General features: G+C 44.0%; 1 long non-coding RNA gene and 1 pseudogene across 1 annotated transcript in view; one reads left to right on the top strand and one right to left on the bottom strand.

The window, feature by feature from the left end:
* LOC143818242 (uncharacterized) overlaps positions 1-18,070 on the bottom strand; it is a 38,476-nt gene extending 20,406 nt beyond the window's left edge. Inside the window, exons 1-2 of the long non-coding RNA XR_013224410.1 lie at positions 17,970-18,070; positions 11,735-11,818 (exon numbers count right to left, since the gene is read on the bottom strand). This is a non-coding gene — a long non-coding RNA (uncharacterized LOC143818242). The remainder of the gene's footprint in view (positions 1-11,734; positions 11,819-17,969) is intronic.
* On the top strand, positions 4,231-5,843 carry LOC143817541 (jouberin-like; annotated as a pseudogene).
* Positions 18,071-18,509: the final 439 nt, after the last annotated feature.

The raw sequence follows: 18,509 nt of genomic DNA, 5'->3' as shown, positions 1-18,509 counted from the left end.
CTTCAGCAAGGGCTACGAAGTGATCATACCTGTATTTATGTGTTCAATGCATTTCTAAATGTGTTCATGTCTGTTTCTCTATTGACCAGGCCGAGACTGGTTGTGTTTCATTACTATCTTCCATTCATTTTGTGTTTTTGTATCATTTATTTTCTTAAAGGGGTTCTCCAATAATAAAAGGACATTTTAAACAAAAGAGATTCTTGACATAATAACTTACACAATTGAATGTGTTAAAGAAAATGTTCCCATGCTGAAATCTACTATATAATTGTCTAAGGGTCACTTCCGTCTTGCTGTCTGTCTGTCCTTCTGTCTGTCACGGATATTCATTGGTCGCGGCCTCTGTCTGTCATGGAATCCAAGTCGCTGATTGGTCGTGGCAATACGCCCATGACCAATCAGCGACACGCACAGTCCGGAAGAAAATGACCTTACTCCCGCACTCACTGCCCGGCGCCCGCATACACCCCTCTGGTCACCGCTCACACAGGGTTAATGCCGGCGGTAACGGACCGCGTTATGCCGCGGGTAACGCACTCCGTTACCGCTGCTATTAACCCTGTGTAACCAAGTTTTTTACTATTGACGCCTATGCAGCGTCAATAGTAAAAACATCTAATGTTAAAAATAATTAAAAAAATAAAAAATGATTATATACTCACCTACGCCGCCTTTCCCGCTCCTCGCGATGCAAGCGGCACGTTCTGGTGGCAAGGATGGTCATCACAGGTCCTGCGCGACAAGGACCTGCCATGACATCACGGTCATGTGACCGCGACACGGTCACGTGACCGTGACGTCATCACACCCTGGGACCGGAAGCTGCCGCCTGCACCCCACACAGGCGACAGAGCTACAACGCGCCTGCAGAAGGTGAGTATATCTTTATTTTTAATTTTTTTAACCTGTGTAATACGTGGCTGGGCAATATACTATGTAGCTGGGCACTACTGTATACTACATGGGCTGTGCAATATACTATGTGGCTCTGTGCTGTATACTACATCACTGGGCAATATACTACGTGGCTCTGTACTGTATACTACGTCACTGGGCAATATACTACATCATTGGGCAATATACTACGTCACTGGGCAATATACAATGTAACTGGACAATATACTACGTCACTGGGCAATATACAATGTAACTGGGCAATATACTACGTAACTGGGCAATATACTATGTGGCTGGGCAATATACTACGTGGACATACATGTTCTAGAATACTCGATGCGTTAGAATCGGGCCTCCATCTAGTAATATTATAAATGTTGCCCTGCTTTGTTCTGTGCTTAATGGCTGTGTCTGACCATAAAGAGCTGCTCCTGTTCATTTCCAGCACATACCATAGCACCTGGCCTGGGCAGGAATCATAAGTCACTTATAATAAGTGAGTATACAGATGAAACAATAGGAGTTTGGAGCTGTTACTTTGTGAGGCAACACATTTCCCTGTCTGAAGTATCACATTTCCCTGCCTGAAGTAGCCAAGGAGTGAGTGTTTCTGCCATGTCTTCAGCTATCTGAGCTCATCATAAATTAAGTCAGTGATGTAGGAGATCCCGAGTCCCCTCCTTCAATGACTTGAATAATGATTAACTGACAGGACTGGTGACATAGCAGTACTCACACATGTGTTTCTACAGGCATGGAAATAAGTTACCTTAATGTGTCAACTTATGCTTCCACCCCTGCTGTGGTATGTGCTAACCATCAATTTGAGCAGATCTGCATGGTCGTACACAGTGTAAGATTGCTCTTACTGAGTGTATTGGGGACACTCGCTTGGCACGGGATTGACGTAGTCAGGCACGATTTTTCACTTAAACACAGTCTATACGGTTTATTAAAGTGTCATAAACCGGGTTATGCACAGTTCATTAAATACATTTCACGAAACACAACAGGCACCAACTGGTGATATTAACATGCAGCTTTATCTTAAACACTTCATTTACGGCTTTAACTCATGGACACTAAACATGCTGGACCTCTCACTTCGCCCAGTTACCATGGGTGTCCGTACGCCGTACAGTTCACCAATGTCCCAAGTCACATATAGCGCATATGACACTGGGTCGCGGTCTCTAAACATGCTGAACCTCTCTCCGTTCAGTTGCCGTGGGAGACCACACAGTTCATAGAACAACACAAGCACCAACAGTCTGTAAAGGTACCTGACGGGAGCTCCTCGGGAGCTCCTGCTCCACCTGCTGACTCCTTGTCAGTCCTCTCTTCCGTGTAAGCTGCCTCACAGGGATCACCAACTTACCTGGCCGGCACACATTAGTCAGTCCAGAGCTACTTGGCCAGTTCCTTTGACCTCATGATTCTCATTTGGTCTGACATGCACTGTGAGCTGTGAGGTCTTATATAGAGAGGTGTCTGCCTTTCCAAATCAAGTCCTATCAGTTTAATTAAACACAGTTGGACTCCAATGAACGAGTAAAACCATCTCAAGTAGGATCACAAGGAAATGGACAGCATGTGACTTAAATATGAGTGTCTGAGCAAAGGGTCTGAATACTTATGACCGTTTGATGTTTCAGTTTTTCTTTTCTATTAAATTTGCAAATATTTCTACATTTTTGTTTTTTTTTCAGTCAAGATGGGGTGCAGTGTGTACATTAATGTGAAAAAATGAACTTTTTTTTGAATTTACCAAATGGCTGCAATGAAACAAAGAGTGAAAAATTTAAAGGGGTCTGAATACTTTCCGTACCCACTGTAATTTCATGCAAAAGCCTAAAAATGGGATGGACAAAATTATTGGCACCTTTCCAAAATTGTGAGAAAATAACTTTGTTACAAGCATCTGATGTTCATTCAAGCTCACGTATGGCAAGTAACAGCTGTGGGTAATATGAAAATCACAACTGAAACCAGATAAAAAGTACAAAATGTACTCAATCTTTTCACTGTGCATCTGTGTGTGCATCACTAAGTGACTAAGCATGAAAAACACAAAAAGGAGAAGAGAACTGTCTGAGGAATTGAGAATCAAAACTGTTGAAAATTACCAAGAATCTCAAAGTTACATGTCCATTCTCCAGAGATCTTGATGTTTTTTTGTCCTTGGTACGCAATATAATCAAATAGTTTACAACCCATGGCAATATAACTAATCTCCCTGGACATGGATTGCAGACAAAAATTGATGAAAGGTTGCAACGAAGAATAGTCCGGGTGGTGGATCAATCAGCCCCAATCAAGTTCCAAAGAAATTCAAGCTGTCCTGTAGGCTCAGGGTTAGTGTTGAGCGATACTGTCCGATATTTGAAAGTATCGGTATCGGAAAGTATCGGCCGATACCGGCAAAGTATCGGATCTCGCCGATACCGATACCCGATACCAATACAAGTCAATGGGACTCAAGTATTGGAAGGTATCCCTGATGGTTCCCAGGGTCTGAAGGAGAGGAAACTCTCCTTCAGGCCCTGGGATCCATATGAATGTGTAAAATAAAGAATTAAAATAAAAAATATTGATATACTCACCTCTCCGACGCAGCCTGGACCTTACCGCTGTGAACCGGCAGCCTTCTTTGCTTAAAATGAGCGCGTTCAGTACCTTCCATGACGTCACGGCTTCTGATTGGTCGCGTGCCGCTCATGTGACCGCCACGCGACCAATCAGAAGCCGTGACGTCATCCCTCAGGTCCTAAATTCCTAGAAGGGAATTTAGGACCTGAGGGATGACTTTGCAGCTTGTGATTGGTCGCGTGGCGGTCACATGAGCGGCACGCGACCAATCAGAAGCCGTGACGTCATGGAAGGTGCTGAACGCGCTCATTTTAAGCAAAGCAGGCTGCCGGTTACTACCAGGGCGCATCAGAGGGTGAGTATATCCCTTTTTTATTTTAATTCTTTATTTTTTACATGGATATGGATCCCAGGGCCTGAAGGAGAGTTTCCTCTCCTTCAGACCCTGGGAACCATACACTGGGAACTTCCGATTCCGATTCCCGATACCACAAAAGTATCGGATCTCGGTATCGGAATTCCGATACCGCAAGTATTGGCCGATACCCGATACTTGCGGTATCGGAATGCTCAACACTACTCAGGGTGCATCAATGTCAGTGCAAACTATCTGTCTACATTTGAATGGAATGAAACGCTATGGCAGGAGAACCAGGAGGACCCCACTGCTGACACAGAGACATAAAAAAGATGGACTGCATCTTGCCAAAATGTACTTGACTATGCCAAGTGACATGTCCTGTGAGCTCCCGGGCAGGGCGCAGGCTCCATCGCTCAGGTTGAAATCTGGTCAGATATGAAGCCATCATGATTTTAGATGACCTGTATTGGTTCTTGGACTGAAGATGCCTACAGTAGAAAGTGAGGCAAAAGTGAGGACAAAGAGTCGCTTTGATGAGGTGTTCGAGAGTTATGCCGCTCTTTCAGAAGCGAAGAAAAAGACAAAAAAGAAGAAAACACCTAAAGAGGAACATGTTATACTAGAAACCTTCAGCAATCAACTGCACCCGGCCAAAGATCGTGTTTAAGAGAGCAGAACAACACGCATAGAAGAGGATAGCCCAAGGATTGCAAAGAAAAAAGCAAGAGAATTGCTGCAGGGAAGTGAAGATGGAGGCAATACCAGTACTAATGAGCAAAAGCATGCAAAATCTGAAAAGAAGAAAAAAAAGAAAACTAGTGGGACAGACAACCCGAGCGAACTTCAAATGGGGAACTTGGATGTTGCACATCAACTCAACGCTAGTAGTTCAGAGTTTTATGGCCAGCAAGTCAAAGGTTTTGGGATTACAGAGGAGGCTACTTCAAGGGAAGAGCATAGCCCTACTGACCTTGAAAATGACGAAGAGCTTTTTTAGGCTTATAGGCTCCATGTTTCGCAGGAGGAAACAAATGAAATCAAAGAGAAAATAAAAAAGAAACTAAGGGCTCATAACTTCACCGGGGACGACCAACAACATCTACTGTAAAATGATACTGACAAGAAAAAAAGGAAAAAGAAGAGAGAATTGGTGGAACTTGAGCAAGAAACCAGTGTTATGTCCATTTCGGGGCTGGAAGACACACCAGCAGAAGTGCATAGTCAACCAGAGCCAGAGGCATCTCTGCATAACGCGGAATAACAGGAAGCTGTTCCTAAAGTTAAAGGCAAGAAATCTAAGAAAAAGCCTAAAACGGATGATATAGAAAAACTTGATGCAGGAGAAGATGACATAGATGACAGCAGCCCTGGATTTGTGTATGATGACCGCCTGGTGTTGGGAGTTTATATTCATCGATCAGACAAACTCAAGACTGACCTTAAGGTATCTCGACCCTTGGTGAAGATTCACATCATTGATCAAAAAACAGGGGAATATGTCAAGAAAGAAACCAGCTCTGATGCAGTTTTATCATTTCATGACCAAGAAAGTAATGAGTATGTTCTGGCCAAGTGCACACAGCCGTACGACTTCAAGCGGCTGAAAACGTTGAGTCCTGAGTGGGATGAACAAATCATTTTTATGGAGAAGTTCACACACTTTTTGCACATCAAGGAAGACAGCCCTAATGTTATCATCTTCTTTGAGATTCTTGATTTGATACATGAAGATATTTTAAAAACTATTTCAGACATTGAAATCAAGGAGAAAGGATTCCACAATATTGCATGGGCTTTTTTGAAGATTGTAGGTGCTAATAAAGTGCTCAATGTAGACAAAAAGCTACGTCTACAACTTTATTACCCTCCTTCAAGAGCCAGGGTAGCTTCCAGCACTCATGTCTATGAATGGTGGCTAAAACATCCCAGAAACCGTTATCCATCAACTCTGTATGTGACAGTACTTGACTATGCCAAAATCCTTCTGGGATAAGCGTCCTGTGGATAGATGAGATCAAGATAGATATGTTTGAAAAAGCACATCATTTTACTGTTTACCCAAAATGAATTGAGACCCAGAAAGAAAGGAACACAGTATCTACAGTCAAATATGGTGTAATTTCAAAGATGTTTTGGGATTGTTTTGCTGCATGTGGCCCTTGGTGCCTCGACTGTGTGTAAGGCATCATGGAATCTGAAGATTACCATTTTTTGTTACAATGTAGTCCTCAGAGTTAGAAAGCTGGGTTTGTGATGCGTCATGGCCGGGTCTTCCAGCATCGAGCAGGACAATGGCCCAAAACATGCTTCAAGAAGCACCCAGAAATTGTTGGAAAACAAAGTGCTGGAGATTTCTGAAGTGGACAGCAATGAGTATGTACCTAAATCCGATTGGAGAGATCCTAAATTTGCTAATGACATAAAGCACCCTTCAAATGTGAGAGACCTGGAGCACTTTGCAAAAGATGAGTGGTACAAAATTCAAGTTGAGAGGTGTAAGAAGCTTGTTGATGGTTACACACAGTGATTGATTGCAGTTATTTATTTCAAAGAGTGTGCAACCAAATATTAAGTTGAGGGTGCCAACAATTTTGCAAGGCTCATTTGTGGGTTTTTGTGTAAAATGATGTCCAATTTGCCTTTTTTCTGTTTTTTTTGTGTTTTTCCAATACAGACTAAGGAAGTAGAGACGCGTACAACAAAACGTGTAATTGCAATAATTTTCTGGGAGAAATGCTTCATTTTCTGGAACAATTTTCAGGGATGTCAACACTTTTGGCTATAACTGTATATTTTTAAAGAAGCAGACTTGTGGAATAGAACCAGTAAACTATTATGAATTGAGCAAATTGTATCACAAAATATTAGATACAGTGGATACCAGTATAAAAGATGTGTTTGATCTATGGACATTTCCAACCCACAAGCAACCATTATGGTTAGTAAGCTCGGTAGACATAATGACCTCTGCCAATGAATAAAATTATCACATCAACATTAATATGTTATGACATTAAAAGGTCAAAATTGTGAAGTGTTCTGCTCACTCGTTCTCTGTTAACCCTTTCTAAAACAATTAAGGACCAACATATGAAAATGGTTGATTCTTTTATGGAAGGATTTGCTGATTGTTACAGCATTTTGACCCGGAAAATCATAATGGCAGGTCAGTTTTAGCATTTACTGCTTTTTTTTGCAATTTCAAAGCACTTGGAATTTTTTTCCCTTTTCGAGTACATGACATGGTAATATCAATAATGTCCTTCAAAAGTGCAACTCATTCCGCACAAAACATGCCCTCACATGGCCATTTTGACCAAAAAATAAAAAAGTTATGGCTCTGGGAAGAAGGGGAACAGAAAATGAAAATGCAAAACCAAACATACCTCTGGTCGTTAAGGGGTTAAAGTATGACTTGGGTCATCATTGTTCTACTGGAAAACCCATGGCCAAGGATACAAACCGAGATTTCTGACACTGGGCACTGCACTGCGACCCAAAATCTTTTGGTAATCTTCAGGTTTCATGATGCCTTGCACACAGTCAAGTCACCCAGTGTGAGAGGCAGCAAAAGAACCTCAAAACATCTTTGAACCCCACCATATTTGACTATACTGTAGGTACTGTGTTCTCTCTCTTGTATGTCTCATTACATTTTCGATAAACAGTAGAATGATGTGCTTTATCAAACAGCTGTATCTAGGTCTCATCTGTCCAGAAGACGCTTTACCAGAAGGATTTTAGCTTACTCTAGCTTTTTTATGTCTGTGTGTCAGCAGTGGGGTAATCCTGGGTATCCTGCCACAGCGTTTCATTTCTTTCAAATGTTGATGGATAGATTGAGCTAACACTGATGCACCACTTGAATTTCTGTGGAGCTTGATTGAGGCTGCTTATCCACCATTCGGACTGCGTTGTTTCCTTTTATCAATTTTTCTCGCTATCCACGTCCAGGGAGATTAGCTACATACCAAGAGTTTTAAACTTTTTGATCATGTTGTGCATCGTGGACAAAGGAACATCAAAATATCTGGAGATGTACTTGTAACCTTGAGATTGTTGATATTTATTAATAATTTTGTTTGTCAAGTCCTCAGACAGTTCTTTTCTCCTCTTTCTCCTCTGCAGAGGTTAACTTCTCCCCTTTTTATCTGATTTCGTGTGTGATTTTCATATTGCCCATACCTGATACTTGCCACAGGTGAGTTCCAACGAGCATCACATGCTTGAAACAAAGTTATTTACCCACAATTTTAGAAAGGTGCCCAAAATTTTGCCAGTCCCATGTTTTTGGTTTTGTTTGAAATGATGTCCAATTTGCTTTTCCTCTCTTTTTTTTGTGTTGTTACACTACACACAAAGGAGAAAAACATGTGTAATTGCAATAATTTTGTTGGAGAAATATTTAATTTTCTGGAACAATTTCAAGGGTGCAAACACTTTCAGCCATAACTAGTGTTGAGCGATACCGTCCGATACTTGAAAGTATCGGTATCGGAAAGTATCGGCCGATACCGGCAAAGTATCGGATCCAATCCGATACCGATACCCGATACCAATACAAGTCAATGGGACTCAAGTATCGGACGGTATTCCTGATGGTTCCCAGGGTCTGAAGGAGAGGAAACTCTCCTTCAGGCCCTGGGATCCATATAAATGTGTAAAAGAAAGAATTAAAATAAAAAATATCACTATACTCACCTCTCCGACGCAGCCTGGACCTCAGCGAGGGAACCGGCAGCGTTGTTTGTTTAAAATTCGCGCTTTTACTTGGTTACGTGAAGTCCCGGCTTGTGATTGGTCAGGGCGGCCATGTTGCCGGGACGCGGAACAATCACAGCAAGCCGTGACGAAATTACGTCACGGCTTGCTGTGATTGGTCCGCGTCCCGGCAACATGGCCGCCATTAACCAATCACAAGCCGGGACGTCACGGGAGGCTGGACACGCGCCCATTTTAAAAAGCGCGCGTGTCCAGCCTCCAGTGACGTCCCGGCTTATGATTGGTCACGGCGCCATGTTGCCGGGACGCGGACCAATCACAGCAAGCCGTGACGAAATTACGTCACGGCTTGCTGTGATTGGTCCGCGTCCCGGCAACATGGCCGCCATTAACCAATCACAAGCCGTGACGTCACGGGAGGCTGGACACGCGCGCTTTTTAAAATGGGCGCGTGTCCAGCCTCCCGTGACGTCCCGGCTTGTGATTGGTTGCGCCGCGGTCAACCAATCACAAACCGGGAGGCTGGACACTCGCGCATTTTAAAATTTTAAAATGGGCGCGTGTCCAGCCTCCCGGCTTGTGATTGGTTGACCGCGGCGCAACCAATCACAAGCCGGGACATCACGGGAGGCTGGACACGCGCCCATTTTAAAAAGCGCGCGTGTCCAGCCTCCCGTGACGTCACGGCTTGTGATTGGTTAATGGCGGCCATGTTGCCGGGACGCGGACCAATCACAAAGCCGGGACGTAATTTTAAAATCCTTAAGGACCTGAAATTACGTCACGGCTTGCTGTGATTGGTTGCGTCTCCCATGTGACTGCGACGCAACCAATCACAACGCCGGAACGTAATTTTAAAATCCTGAAGAACCTGAAATTACGTCACGGCTTGCTGTGATTGGTTGCGTCCCGGTCACATGGGCGGCACGCAACCAATCACAAGCCGGGACTCACGTAAAGGAAAGAAAAGCGCAAATTTTAAACAAAGAACGCTGCCGCTTCCCTCGGTAAGGTGCAGGCTGCGTCGGAGAGGTGAGTGTAGCAATATTTTTTATTTTAATTCTCTCTTTTACACATTTTTACATTAATGTTGTTTCGATACCGATACCCGATATCACAAAAATATCGGATCTCGGTATCGGAATTCCGATACAGCAAGTATCGGCCGATACCCGATACTTGCAGTATCGGAATGCTCAACACTAGCCATAACTGTTGTACAGATAAATCCACTGAGTCACCAGTGACGTCACCAATAAAAATACTAATTTTCACTTTTGTTCTTCATCCAGCACAGACCGCTAAGACTTCTTTCATTTATGAGTCATCTCTGCAGACTTTAACATGGCTGATCTATCCATGACTGATAATTTCAAATGCATCTCCATATCTCCATAGCGCTCTAGTGCCCCTGTGATGTGCTAACAATAAAAGTATCTTCCTTTAATTCTGCCTAAATCAATAGTATCCAAAAAAATAAATTAACATAGTTAGGTCTCTCTTCAAGCAGCCAACTCCCAAAAAGGCTAAATGTCCTCTTCTACCATGCTTAACCCTCTACCCCTTTTGTGGCTTCTGTATAATAGTAAAATGACCCCAGAGTACATGGATAATAAACACAGCAATGTCACAGTACACAGTTAATTAACACAGTGATGTCACAGTATCAGGATAAACATGGCAATGTCACAGTACATGAATGATAAACACAATAATGTCACAAAATAGGGAAAATAAACAATGACTTCGTACTACAGAAACAATAAACAGTGATGTCACAGTACAGGAATAATGCACTTAGTGATGCCATAGTACAGAGATAATGCACAGTGACGTCAAGTGTAGCGATAATAAACACAGTGATTTCACAGTACAGGAAATAATAAACATGGTGATGTCATAGTACATAGGTAATGCACTCAGCACACAGAGGTAATAAACACTGTGACACCACCATTGAACAGGATTAATGACTCAGCGATGTCACAGCACAGGAATAATACACATACAGTGTCGAGATAATATGCACAGTAATGTCACAGTACTGAAGTAATAAATACAATGACAACAAAGTACCAAGATTATACCCATAGTGGCGCCACAGTGCCAACATAGTATGCACAAGTGATGACACAGTACAGAGATAATAAATACGGCAATCAAACAGATGGTTACAGAACTGGCAAAGGCATACCTAAGGTTCTGGATCAGGAGGGGCAAAACTTCTGAGTGGGCCCCTAAGCATGTAATCCTGATTACAACTATGGTGGCAATCCTAATTGTAGGTATAAGAAGACCTCAGCAGATAACAGAGCTGTAACTAAAAAAATCTCTATACAAAGACCAACAATGATATTGCCGCTATATGGTGCCTATTTAGTGGTAGATACCAGTCCTGCAGAACATGTAATCAGGGCTGCCACTAGGAATTTCAGGGCCCCATACTGTCAAAATTTTGGGGCCCCATTGAAACTCCACCCAGGCTCCACCCCCAGTTCCGCATCAACCCTAGCTCCGCCTCCACCCATCGAACCTTCCACAGTCCCTCTGCCCTCTCTTGGAAAAACTCCACTTCTGCACCACGTCCTCACCAATCACACATTAACACCATATCACATGCATAGCAATCAGCTTTTGTTTTGACCAAAATATTTTTTAAGCCTTCCACCATGACAAGGTAGACTCTTGATCTAACTAGAGGAATCTGACTAGAGGAACCGATGGTGAATATCGGTTTGCACTTGGACCGAGGTGCATGGACCGGACGCGGGTCTCCTGACCTGAACTCAGCAGCCTCACAGCATGTATGAGGATGCTGGTCAGGAGATCGCCGCCCAGTCCATGCACTGCTGTGCGAGCGCAGACCGATTTCCCCCTTCTAAAAATTACACTGTCATAATAATAAAGATGCTTCCCAATCATATATACTCACTTGCATTAATAATTCTCCCCCCCATTTCCAAACCCCAACCAAAACTTATAAATTACTGGATGATCCTGAGCTTCTGCTGGGCATTAGGTTTTGCAGCAGGTCAGGATCATCCAGTAACATATACACATTGCTGTTGGGGAGTGGAAGGGGAGGGGGAAGGAATGATTGTATCATACAATCACTTACTGATATGGTGGACAAACGAATACATGGACTTGTTATTTACTCACACAGCCGATGTTGCCACCGCGCCCACCACCCAGTCAAGAAGAATCTAATGGTCGCCTCAGCCTGCACACCGCTGCTGCCTCAGCCTGCCCGCCAAATAAATGGAAACAGTGTATATTATTACATATATAATCACCGATTATGCAAAACTAAAAATATCTTTATTGGTATTTATTAAAAATCTATAAATTCTAGAACATAAATACACCTCAAAACTTAACTCAAAGTGATAATATAAAAAATAAAAAGTAGTCAACAGTAAAGGGGTGATCACCCCATTTATTTACTACCCAGGTTAATATGATTAATCCCCAATCCCCACAGTTTTAAGCGTGCCCTAAAAACACATTTGTTCAGACCGGCCTACAGCCTCAACGCATTAACCTAACTATCCCTGTGTGGTTCATTCAAAAAAATTAAACCATTCCTCTGTGTCTGTACTTTTACATACTTAGGCTGTTAACTGGTTCATGCAGCTTTACATGAACACCCGATCCTTACACTATGGCTGGTCCGAACACCGAAAGCAATTGTTACCATCCACCTCTCGTGTCTCCCCTTTTCCTCATAGTTTGTAAGCTTGCGAGCAGGGCCCTCATTCCTTTTGGTATCTGTTTTGATTTGTGTTTATTGTTATGTTGTAATGTCTATTGTATGTACAAGTCCCCTCTATAATGTACAGTGCTGCGGAATATGTTGGCGCTATATAAATAAAAATTATTATTATTTATTTATTTTACTAACTTTTATAGCACCATTAATTCCACAACTCTTTACACTTGTCAACTATTCTTGTTTGCTACCTGTTCACAGAGGTTAGCACCCTCTTGAAATGCAATCGTCGACTAGCCCTGGCTGTCCTCGCAGTCTCCTCAGCCTCCCCGCAGCAGATTCCTCCTGCTGAACGCAGACTCACCCTAGCAGCCTCCACCAACAGGGATGCAGACTCCCCACAAGAGATTCCCCCTGCAGGACGCAGACTCACCATCGCAATCTCCACCTGCTGGATGCACACTCCCCTTAGCACCCTTCCCCTACTATCCTCCCCTCACTCCACTGAGTAGCCTCCCCTCACTCCACTGAGTAGCCTCCCCTCACTCCACTGAGCAGCCTCCCCTCACCCTGTTGGACGCGGCCCCCAGTCCCTACTAGCCTCCCCTGGGCCCTGTTGGATGCAGCCCCAGTCCATGACTGGGGGCCACGTCTAACAGGGCTCAGGGGGAGACTAGTGGGGGATGCAGTGCCCAGGGGGACGCTAGTGGGGGCTACAGTGCCAAGGAGCAGGCTAGTGGGAACTGGGGGCTGCAGGGTCCAGGGGAGGCTAGTGGGGGCTGGTAGTCCCCCCTATCCTCCCCCTGAACCTTGTTGGATGCAGCCCCCAATCACAACTCGCCTTCCCTCATCAGCCACATGCTGCCAGGCACAGCCACCTGAAACCTCTTCTGCTCACCAGACTCAGAGAGACTGGATGCAGTCTCCTCACTTTACTCTGCCTGCCTGACTGCCCGCCGCCTCCTCCTCCTCAGCCTACTTCATCCGCCCGCCGACACCAGTCACCCCGCACGCTGCTCTGCTCAGAATGAGGAAGTGTGAGCAGGAGCAGCGTGACATCAGGACCATGATGCACCCAGGCCGGCCACAACTTAAAGGTGCAGTGCCCATTTTTGTCCGCCCGATGCATTAACAAACACTGTAGGTGTATCTTTAAATCACCACATTGTTGTTATGCATCGGGTGTTCGGCAGAATAGAACAAAATTTCCAGGGGATCGATGAACAGAAACAAAGAGAGGGGGGCCCGAGCGGAGTGAGCTGCCAGTGTGTTCGGGCCCCCCTTTTTGCCTCTGAACATCGGGCCCCATACTGTAGTAAGGGCAGTAATGCCCTGATGGCGGCCCTGCATGTAATAGATTACAGCACAGTTACAGATAGTGACTTACAGGTGACTTTCTTTCTGATGGAATCGTACACTTTTCCTGTCTTTTCCACCTGGCCCAGACCGACATGACAACTTCTACCAGTCTGGACTCCGTTGCAGAGATTACAACAAAGACATTCACATTTTCACATTTCCTGCACCGTCCTCATCTATTCCCAACCTGGACAAACTCCTCATCCTGCTGATACCCCAATACTGAGCCACTGCTGCCGTATGTGTCCCTATTACTGCCTCTGATACCCCAATACTGAGCCGCTGCTGCCGTATGTGTCCCTATTACTGCACCTGATACCCCGATACTGAGCCGCCGCTGCTGCCGTATGTGTCCCTATTAGGCTACGTTCACATTTGCGTTGTGCACCGCAGCATCGGGCGCTGCAGCGTCACCGCATGCGTCATGCGCCCCTATATTTAACATGGGGGCGCATGGACATGCCTTGCGTTGCGTTTTTGGGATGCATGCGTCCTTTTTGGCGCAAGCGTCCTGACGCAGAGGACGCAGCATGATGCATTTTTTTTGCATTCAAAAATAGAACGCATGCGTCGCAAAACGCAGCGTTGTGCATGCGTTGTGCATGCGTTGTTCCTGCGTTGTGCGTTGCATCACCGACGCTGTGGCGCACAAAGCAATTGTGAACGTAGCCTTACTGCACCTGATACCCCAATACTGAGCCACTGCTGCCATATGTGTCCCTATTACTGCACCTGCTGTGTGGTTCTCTTTGCCCTCTAGAATATAGGAATGCCGGGTGCAAGTGCCCTAGAAAAGAGTAAATACATTTTGCCACCTACACTATGTTCCAAATTATTATGCAAATTACATTTTTATCAGATTTTCCTAAATGGTCTGTGCAAATGACAGTCAGTCTAATAAAAGTCATCACCCGTTAGATTATACATCAAATTTTATTGAAGAAACCTCCCAATGATAACAGTATAATCTCCAAAATGAATAAAAAGCTCAAAATGCACTGTTCAAAATTATTATGCACAGTAGGATTTCTAAACATTTGATATGTTTTAAAGAACTGAAAATGCTCATTTGTGGAATTTGCAGCATTAGGAGGTCACATTCACTGAACAAAAAAGCTATTTAACTCCAAAACATCCCAACAGGCCAAGTTACATGTTAACATAGGACCCTTCTTTAATGTCACCTTCACAATTCTTGCATCCATTGAACTTGTGGGTTTTTGGAGAGTTTCTGCTTGTATTTCTTTGCATGAAATTGGAATAGCCTCCCAGAGCTGCTGTTTGGATGTGAACTGCCTCCCACCCTCATAGATCTTTTGCTTGATGATCCTCTAAACATTTTCTATAGGGTTGAGGTCAGGGGAAGATGGTGCCTACACCATGAGTTTATCTCCTTTTATGCCCATAGCAGCCGATGACTCAGAGGTATTCTTTGCAGCATGAGATGGTGCATTGTCATGCATGAAGATGATTTTTCTCCTGAAGGCACGTTTCTGCTTTTTAGACCATAGAAGAAAGTTGTCAGTCAGAAACTCTATATACTTTGCAGAGGTCATTTTCACACCTTCAGGAACCTTAAAGGGCCTTACCAGCTGTTTCCCATGATTCTGGCCCAAAACATGACTCCTCCACCTCCTCGCTGATGTTGCAGCCTTGTTGGGACATGGTGGCCATCCACCAACCATCCACTACTCCATCCATCTGGACCATCCAGGGTTGCTCAACACTAGGGTTGAGCGAAACGGGTCGGCTATTTTCAGAAGTCGCCGACTTTTGGCAAAGTCGGGTTTCATGAAACCCGACCCGACCCCTGTGTGGGGTCGGCCATGAGGTCGGCGATCTTCTGAATCTGGTATCGGAATTCCGATACCGAGTTCCGATATGTTTGCGATATCGGAAATCGGTAAAGGAATCCACATTTAAGTGTAAAATAAAGAATTAAAATAAAAAATATTGATATACTCACCTCTCCGACACAGCCTGCACCTTACCGAGGGAACCGGCAGCCTTCTTTGCTTAAAATGCGCGCGTGAATGGCCTTAGATGACGTCACGGCTTCTGATTGGTCGTGGCCGCCCATGTGACCGCCACGCGACCAATCACAAGCCGTGACGTAATTCTCAGGTCCTAAATTCCTAATTCTAAGGCCATTCACGCGCGCATTTTACGCAAAGAAGGCTGCCGGTTCCCTCGGTAAGGTGCAGGCTGCGTCGGAGAGGTGAGTATATCAATATTTTTTATTTTAATTCTTTATTTTACACATTAATATGGATCCCAGGGCCTGAAGGAGAGTTTCCTCTCCTTCAGACCCTGGGAACCATAGTATCCCATTGCACTGCATTGGGTTTCGTGTTTCGGCCGACCCCGACCCCGACTTTTTTATAGGATTGGCCGATTTCACTCGACCCGATCCTATAAAAATAAAAGTCGCTCAACCCTACTCAACACTTATCAGTAAACAAGACTGTTTGGAAATTAGTCTTCATGTATGTGTGGGCCCAATACAACCATTTCTGCTTGTGAACACTGTTTAAGGGTGTCCGAATAGTAGGTTTATGCACCACAGCAAGCCTTTGAAGGAGCCTACACCTTGAGGTTCGAGTAACTCCAGAGGCACCAGCAGCTTCAAATATCTGTTTGCTGCTTTGTAATGGCTTTTTAGCCGCTGCTCTCTTAATCCGATGAACTTGCCTGGCAGAAATCTTCCTCATTATGCCTTTATCAGCACAAACACATTTGTGCTCAGATACAGCCACAAATCTCTTAACAGTACGATGATCACGCTTATGTTTTTGGAAAATTTCTAATGTTTTCATCCCTTCACCAAGGCATTGCACTATTTGATGCTTTTCAGCAGCAGAGAGATCCTTTTTCTTTCCCATGTTACTTGAAAACTGTGACCTGCTTAATAATGTGGAATATAATTTTTAAGTAGTTTTCCTTTTATTAGAATCACCTGGAAAACCAATTATCACATGTGTTTAAGATTGATTTCAGTGATCCATTGAGCCCTGAGACACAATACCATCCATGAGTTTATTTGAAAAACAAAACAATTAAATCTTTATGACACTTAAATCCAATTTGCATAATAATTTGGAACACAGTGTAGAAAGTAATAATGCCCTATCTGTGCCCCTTTGACAGTCACAATAACCTGAGTTCCCCTATAAGTGACCACTTAACATTTAATAATGTCCTTAATCTCCCCTCTGCACAACTCCCCTCTACACAGTATGATGCTCTTTTATACATAGTATAATGCCCCCTCGCTGTAGAGTAACCCCACACAATATACTGACCCTTTAGTAGCCCCCAAACTGTTTGATGGCTCCAACATTCTATGATGGCCCCCACACTGTACAACGACCCCATATTATCTCCCACATTGTATGATGGCCCACTTACTGTATTCCTCACACTGTGTGATGGTCCACTAAATAGCTTCCATATCATATAATGCACTCCCCATAGGCCTCTATGTAGTATCATGCACTCCCCATAGGCCTCTATATAGTATAATGTACTACCCATAGGAAGAATCTGAATAGTATAATGCACTCCCCATTGGCATCTATATAGTATAATGCACTCCCCTTATGCCTGTATAGTATAATGCACTCCACACTCACCTCTGCTCCTCATTCCCCCACTGCTCCTAGCATCCACTCATCTCATGGCAACGGGAGCCAAATTATGAAGTCATTGTGCCCGCTGTCAGTGTCTGCATCAGGGATGTCAGATGCAGAGGGGGAATGACAGGCGAGGGAATGGGATATTCCTTGTCTCATCAGTGTTTTCAACTGTATCGGCAACCAGCTGATACAGTTGAAGTTGCTGACACCATGCCCCTTCCCTCCTGCTCAAGGGTCCGATAGTGGCCAACTGGTAGTGTAGGAAGATCGAGTCTCCCTGCTCTTCAACAAAGTGTAACCTTAGAGGTGCGCTGCACTTTTAAAAAAAAAAAGATACACTATACTAGCATGACCAACACGTTTTTAGAGAGATATCATATTAAGATGCCATGAGAAGTGACACCCAGGCAGGATTGTGCCCCCATGCGTAACGCTGCTACCAATGCGGCTTTATCAGGGGCAGGTGCATGGCTGCACCTGCCTCTGTTTTGTTTTTTCTTGTTAAAATTAAAAAAAAAAAAAAATATATATATATATATATATATATATATATATATATACACATATATATGTGAGTGGTCACTATTGTCTACACATCTCTTGGCCTCTTTTTCTCAAAAGTCATACTTTTCATATGTAGTAGTTGATCCCTCCCTCTATAGATAGGTGGTGCTCGCTATACATTACTTACATAGAGTGCAACTGTATGGGCGCTCTGCACATGTCCATACAGTTAACAGTAGTGTAGCTCTGGGTGGGCCCCTCAGAGAGCAGGGTCCTGGATGACCACCCCCTCTGCCCCCCCAGAAGCTATGCTACTGAGTATAGGGATAATATACACAGCGATGTCATAGTACAAACATAAGCGTAGTGATTCCACAATACAGGGATAGTAAATACAGTGATGTCACAGTACTGGAGTAACAAACACAGTGATGTCACAGAACAAGAATAATAAACACATCATAGCATAGCTGTACAAAGCGACCACACATCCAAAACATGTACATTGATCTTTTTGCAGCTAAGCAAAAATATACAAAACTGATCACAAGGTTCATACTGATCATACTGTAGGAAGCTCACTACCATGTCATGGCGAACCTGTTAGTGGGTCCCTGACTTTAACCCCTTACCAATATCGGGTGTAATACTACGCTGATGTCGGTATCCCTCCCTTTGATGTGGGCTCCAGCTGTGAGCCCACAACTTTCTAGGGACCTTTCCGCTT

The sequence above is a fragment of the Ranitomeya variabilis genome, chromosome 3 (genome assembly GCF_051348905.1).
Source record: "Ranitomeya variabilis isolate aRanVar5 chromosome 3, aRanVar5.hap1, whole genome shotgun sequence".
NCBI lineage: Eukaryota > Metazoa > Chordata > Amphibia > Anura > Dendrobatidae > Ranitomeya > Ranitomeya variabilis.
Note: the sequence above shows the minus strand (reverse complement) of the source record. Positions and strands in the feature narration are given on the sequence as shown.